The following is a 6,335-nucleotide window of genomic DNA, read 5'->3' on the forward strand; positions in this document are numbered from 1 at the left end:
AAAGAAATGTGGAATCGTTTCACAACTCACGCCGCCTGGAACACCTCAGCGAAACGGTGTGTCCGAACGTCGTAATCGCACTCTATTGGATATGGTGCGATCTATGATGTCTCTTACCGATCTACCGCTCTCATTTTGGGGCTATGCTTTAGAGACTGCCGCATTCACTTTAAATAGGGCTCCGTCGAAATCCGTTGAGACGACACCATATGAATTATGGTTTGGGAAGAAACCTAAGCTGTCGTTTCTAAAAGTTTGGGGATGCGATGCTTATGTCAAGAAACTTCAACCTGAAAAGCTCGAACCCAAGTCGGAAAAATGCGTCTTCATAGGATACCCCAAGGAAACTATTGGGTATACCTTCTACCTCAGATCCGAAGGCAAGATCTTTGTTGCCAAGAACGGGTCCTTTCTGGAGAAAGAGTTTCTCTCGAAAGAATTAAGTGGGAGGAAAGTGGAACTTGATGAGGTGATAGTCACTCCTTCCGAACATCAAAGTAGCGCAGCGCGGGAAGATGTTCTTGTGGTGCCTACACCGACTGGGGAGGAAGTTAATGATGATGATCATGAAGCTTCGGATCAAGTTACTGCTGAACTTCGAAGGTCCACAAGGACACGTTCCGCACCAGAGTGGTACGGCAACCCTGTCCTGGAAATCATGTTGTTAGACAACGGTGAACCTTCGAACTATGAAGAAGCGATGGCGGGCCCGGATTCTGATAAATGGCTAGAAGCCATGAAATCCGAGATAGGATCCATGTATGAAAACGAAGTATGGACTTTGACTGACTTGCCCGATGATCGGCGAGCCATAGAAAATAAATGGATCTTTAAGAAGAAGACAGACGCGGATGGTAACGTGACCATCTATAAGGCTCGACTTGTCGCTAAGGGTTATCGACAAGTTCAAGGGGTTGACTACGATGAGACTTTCTCACCCGTAGCGAAGCTGAAGTCCATCCGAATCATGTTAGCAATTGCCGCATTCTATGATTATGAGATATGGCAAATGGACGTCAAAACGGCATTCCTTAACGGCTTCCTTAAGGAAGAATTGTATATGATGCAGCCGGAAGGTTTTGTCGATCCTAAGAATGCTAACAAGGTATGCAAGCTCCAGCGCTCCATCTATGGACTGGTGCAAGCATCTCGGAGTTGGAACATTCGTTTTGATGAGATGATCAAAGCGTTTGGGTTTACACAGACTTATGGAGAAGCCTGTGTTTACAAGAAAGTGAGTGGGAGCTCTGTAGCATTTCTCTTATTATATGTGGATGACATACTATTGATGGGAAATGATATAGAATTCTTGGAAAGTATAAAGGCCTATTTGAATAAGTGTTTTTCAATGAAGGACCTTGGAGAAGCTGCTTATATATTAGGCATCAAGATCTATAGAGATAGATCAAGACGCCTCATTGGTCTTTCACAGAGTACGTACCTTGACAAGATATTGAAGAAGTTCAATATGGATCAGTCCAAGAAGGGGTTCTAGCATGTATTGCAAGGTGTGCAATTGAGCACGGCTCAATGCCCGACCACGGCAGAAGATAGAGAAAAGATGAGCGTCATCCCCTATGCCTCGGCCATAGGGTCTATTATGTATGCCATGCTGTGTACCAGACCTGATGTAAACCTTGTCGTAAGTTTGGTAGGAAAGTACCAAAGTAATCCCGGCATGGAACACTGGACAGCGGTCAAGAATATCCTGAAGTACCTGAAGAGGACTAAGGATATGTTTCTCGTTTATGGAGGTGACGAAGAGCTCGTCGTAAAGGGTTACGTCGACGCTAGCTTCGACACAGATCTGGATGACTCAAGGTCACAAACCGGATACGTGTATATTTTGAATGGAGGGGCAGTAAGCTGGTGCAGTTGCAAGCAAAGCGTCGTGGCGGGATCTACATGTGAAGCGGAGTACATGGCAGCCTCAGAGGCAGCGCAAGAAGCAATCTGGATGAAGGAGTTCATTACCGACCTAGGGGTGATTCCCAATGCGTCGGGCCCGATGACTCTCTTCTGTGACAACACTGGAGCTATTGCCCTTGCCAAGGAGCCCAGGTTTCACAGGAAGACCAGGCATATCAAGCATCGCTTCAACTCCATTCGTGAAAGTGTTCAAAATGGAGACATAGATATTTGTAAAGTACATACGGACCTGAATGTAGCAGATCCGTTGACTAAACCTCTCCGTAGAGCAAAACATGATCAACACCAGAACGCTATGGGTGTTCGATTCATCATAATGTAACTAGATTATTGACTCTAGTGCAAGTGGGAGACTGTTGGAAATATGCCCTAGGGGCAATAATAAATGGTTATTATTATATTTCTTTGTTCATGATAATTGTCTATTGTTCATGCTATAATTGTGTTATCCGGAAATCGTAATACATGTGTGAATACATAGACCACAACGTGTCCCTAGTAATCCTCTAGTTGAATAGCTCGTTGATCAACAGATAGTCATGGTTTCCTGACTATGGACATTGGATGTCATTGATAACGGGATCACATCATTAGGAGAATGATGTGATGGACAAGACCCAATCCTAAGCATAGCACAAAAGATCGTGTAGTTCGTTTGCTAGAGCTTTTCCAATGTCAAGTATCATTTCCTTAGACCATGTGATCGTGCAACTCCCGGATACCGTAGGAGTGCTTTGGGTGTGCCAAACGTCACAACGTAACTGGGTGACTATAAAGGTACACTACGGGTATCTCCGAAAGTGTCTGTTGAGTTGGCACGGATCGAGACTGGGATTTGTCACTCCGTATGACGGAGAGGTATCTCTGGGCCCACTCGGTAATGCATCATCATAATGAGCTCAATGTGACTAAGGAGTTGGCCACGTGATCATGCATTACGGTACGAGTAAAGTGACTTGCCGGTAACGAGATTGAACAAGGTATTGGGATACCGACGATCGAATCTCGCGCAAGTAACGTACCGATTGACAAAGGGAATTGTATACGGGATTGATTGAATCCTCGACATCGTGGTTCATCTGATGAGATCATCGTGGAACATGTGGGAGCCAACATGGGTATCCAGATCCCGCTGTTGGTTATTGACCGGAGAGGCGTCTCGGTCATGTCTGCATGTCTCCCGAACCCGTAGGGTCTACACACTTAAGGTTCAGTGACGCTAGGGTTGTAGAGATATTAGTATGCGGAAACCCGAAAGTTGTTCGGAGTCCCGGATGAGATCCCGGACGTCACGAGGAGTTCCGGAATGGTCCGAAGGTGAAGATATATATATATAGGAAGTCCAGTTTCGGCCACCGGGAAAGTTTCGGGGGTTATCGGTATTGTACCGGGACCACCGGAAGGGTCCCGGGGGTCCACCGGGTGGGGCCACCTATCCCGGAGGGCCCCATGGGCTGAAGTGGGAAGGGAACCAGCCCTTAGTGGGCTGGGGCGCCCCCCATGGGCCTCCCCCTGCGCCTAGGGTTGGAAACCCTGGGGGTGGGGGGCGCCCCACTTGACTTGGGGGGGGAATGTTGTCCTATCGATGGTTGATGAATTTCCTATGCATCACCAGGATCCATCTATGGAGTATACTAGCAACGAGGGGAAAGGAGTGCATCTACATACCCTTGTAGATCGCGAGCGGAAGCGTTCCAATGAACGGGGTTGATGGAGTCGTACTCGCCGTGATCCAAATCACCGATGACCGAGTGCCGAACGGACGGCACCTCCGCGTTCAACACACGTACAGAGCAGCGACGTCTCCTCCTTATTGATCCAGCAAGGGGAAAGGAGAGGTTGATGGAGATCCAGCAGCACGACGGCGTGGTGGTGGATGTAGCGGGGATCTCGGCAGGGCTTCGCCAAGCTTCTGCGAGAGGGAGAGGTGTTGCAGGGGGAGAGGGAGGCGCCAGGGGCTGTGGTGCTGCTGCCCTCCCTCCCCCCACTATATATAGGGACCCCTGGGGGGGGCGCCGGCCCTGGGAGATCAGATCTCCAAGGGGGGGGGCGGCGGCCAAGGGGGAAGGGGGGTGGCTTCCCCCCAAGCCAAGTGGGGCGCCCCCACCCCTAGGGTTTCCAACCCTAGGCGAAGGGGGAGGCCCATGGGGGGGCGCCCCAGCCCACTAAGGGCTGGTTCCCTTCCCACTTCAGCCCATGGGGCCCTTCGGGACAGGTGGCCCCACTCGGTGGACCCCCAGGACCCTTCCAGTGGTCCCGGTACAATACCGATAACCCCCGAAACTTTCCCGGTGGCCGAAACTGGACTTCCTATATATATATATATATATATATATATATATATATATATATATATATATATATATATATATCTTCCTATATATTGCATAGGGTTATGTTGTCCTATCGATGGTTGATGAATTTCCTACGCATCACCAAGATCCATCTATGGAGTATACTAGAACCGAGGGGAAAGGAATGCATCTACATACCCTTGTAGATCGCGAGCGGAAGCGTTCCAATGAACGGGGTTGATGGAGTCGTACTCGCCGTGATCCAAATCACCGATGACCGAGTGCCGAACGGACGACACCTCCGCGTTCAACACACGTACGGAGAAGCGACGTCTCCTCCTTCTTGATCCAGCAAGGGGAAAGGAGAGGTTGATGGAGATCCAGCAGCACGACGGCGTGGTGGTGGATGTAGCGGGGATCTCGGCAGGGCTTCGCCAAGCTTCTGCGAGAGGGAGAGGTGTTGCAGGGGGAGAGGGAGGCGCCAGGGGCTGTGGTGCTGCTGCCCTCCCTCCCCCCACTATATATAGGGACCCCTGGGGGGGCGCCGGCCCTGGGAGATCAGATCTCCAAGGGGGGCGGCGACCAAGGGGGAAGGGGGGGGGTGGCTTCCCCCCCAAGCCAAGTGGGGCGCCCCCACCCGTAGGGTTTCCAACCCTAGGCGCAGGGGGAGGCCCAAGTGGGGGCGCCCCAGCCCACTAAGGGCTGGTTCCCTTCCCACTTCAGCCCATGGGGCCCTCCGGGATAGGTGGCCCCACCCGGTGGACCCCCGGGACCCTTCCGGTGGTGCCGGTACAATACCGATAACCCCCGAAACTTTCCCGGTGGCCGAAACTGGACTTCCCATATATAATTCTTCACCACCGGACCATTCCGGAACTCCTCGTGACGTCCGGGATCTCATCCGGGACTCCGAACAACTTTCGGGTTTCCGCATACTAGTATCTCTACAACCCTAGCGTCACCGAACCTTAAGTGTGTAGACCCTACGGGTTCGGGAGACATGCAGACATGACCGAGACGCCTCTCCGGTCAATAACCAACAGCGGGATCTGGATACCCATGTTGGCTCCCACATGTTCCACGATGATCTCATCGGATGAACCACGATGTCGAGGATTCAATCAATCCCATATACAATTCCCTTTGTCAATCGGTACGTTACTTGCCCGAGATTCGATCGTCGGTATCCCAATACCTTGTTCAATCTCGTTACCGGCAAGTCACTTTACTCGTACCGTAATGCATGATCCCGTGGCTAACTCCTTAGTCACATTGAGCTCATTATGATGATGCATTACCGAGTGGGCCCAGAGATACCTCTCCGTCATACGGAGTGACAAATCCCAGTCTCGATCCGTGCCAACTCAACAGACACTTTCGGAGATACCCGTAGTGCACCTTTATAGTCACCCAGTTACGTTGTGACGTTTGGCACACCCAAAGCACTCCTACGGTATCCGGGAGTTGCACGATCTCATGGTCTAAGGAAATGATACTTGACATTGGAAAAGCTCTAGCAAACGAACTACACGATCTTTTATGCTATGCTTAGGATTGGGTCTTGTCCATCACATCATTCTCCTAATGATGTGATCCCGTTATCAATGACATCCAATGTCCATAGTCAGGAAACCATGACTATCTGTTGATCAACGAGCTAGTCAACTAGAGGCTTACTAGGGACACGTTGTGGTCTATGTATTCACACATGTATTACGATTTCCGGATAACACAATTATAGCATGAACAATAGACAATTATCATGAACAAAGAAATATAATAATAACCATTTATTATTGCCTCTAGGGCATATTTCCAACAGTCTCCCACTTGCACTAGAGTCAATAATCTAGTTACATTGTGATGAATCGAACACCCATAGCGTTCTGGTGTTGATCATGTTTTGCTCTAGGGAGATTTTAGTCAACAGATCTGCTACATTCAGGTCCGTATGTACTTTACAAATATCTATGTCTCCATTTTGAACACTTTCACGAATGGAGTTGAAGCGACGCTTGATATGCCTGGTCTTCCTGTGAAACCTGGGCTCCTTGGCAAGGGCAATAGCTCCAGTGTTGTCACAGAAGAGAGTCATCGGGCCCGACGCATTGG

The sequence above is a fragment of the Aegilops tauschii genome, chromosome 1, assembly GCF_002575655.3.
Source record: "Aegilops tauschii subsp. strangulata cultivar AL8/78 chromosome 1, Aet v6.0, whole genome shotgun sequence".
Taxonomy (NCBI): Eukaryota; Viridiplantae; Streptophyta; class Magnoliopsida; order Poales; family Poaceae; genus Aegilops; species Aegilops tauschii.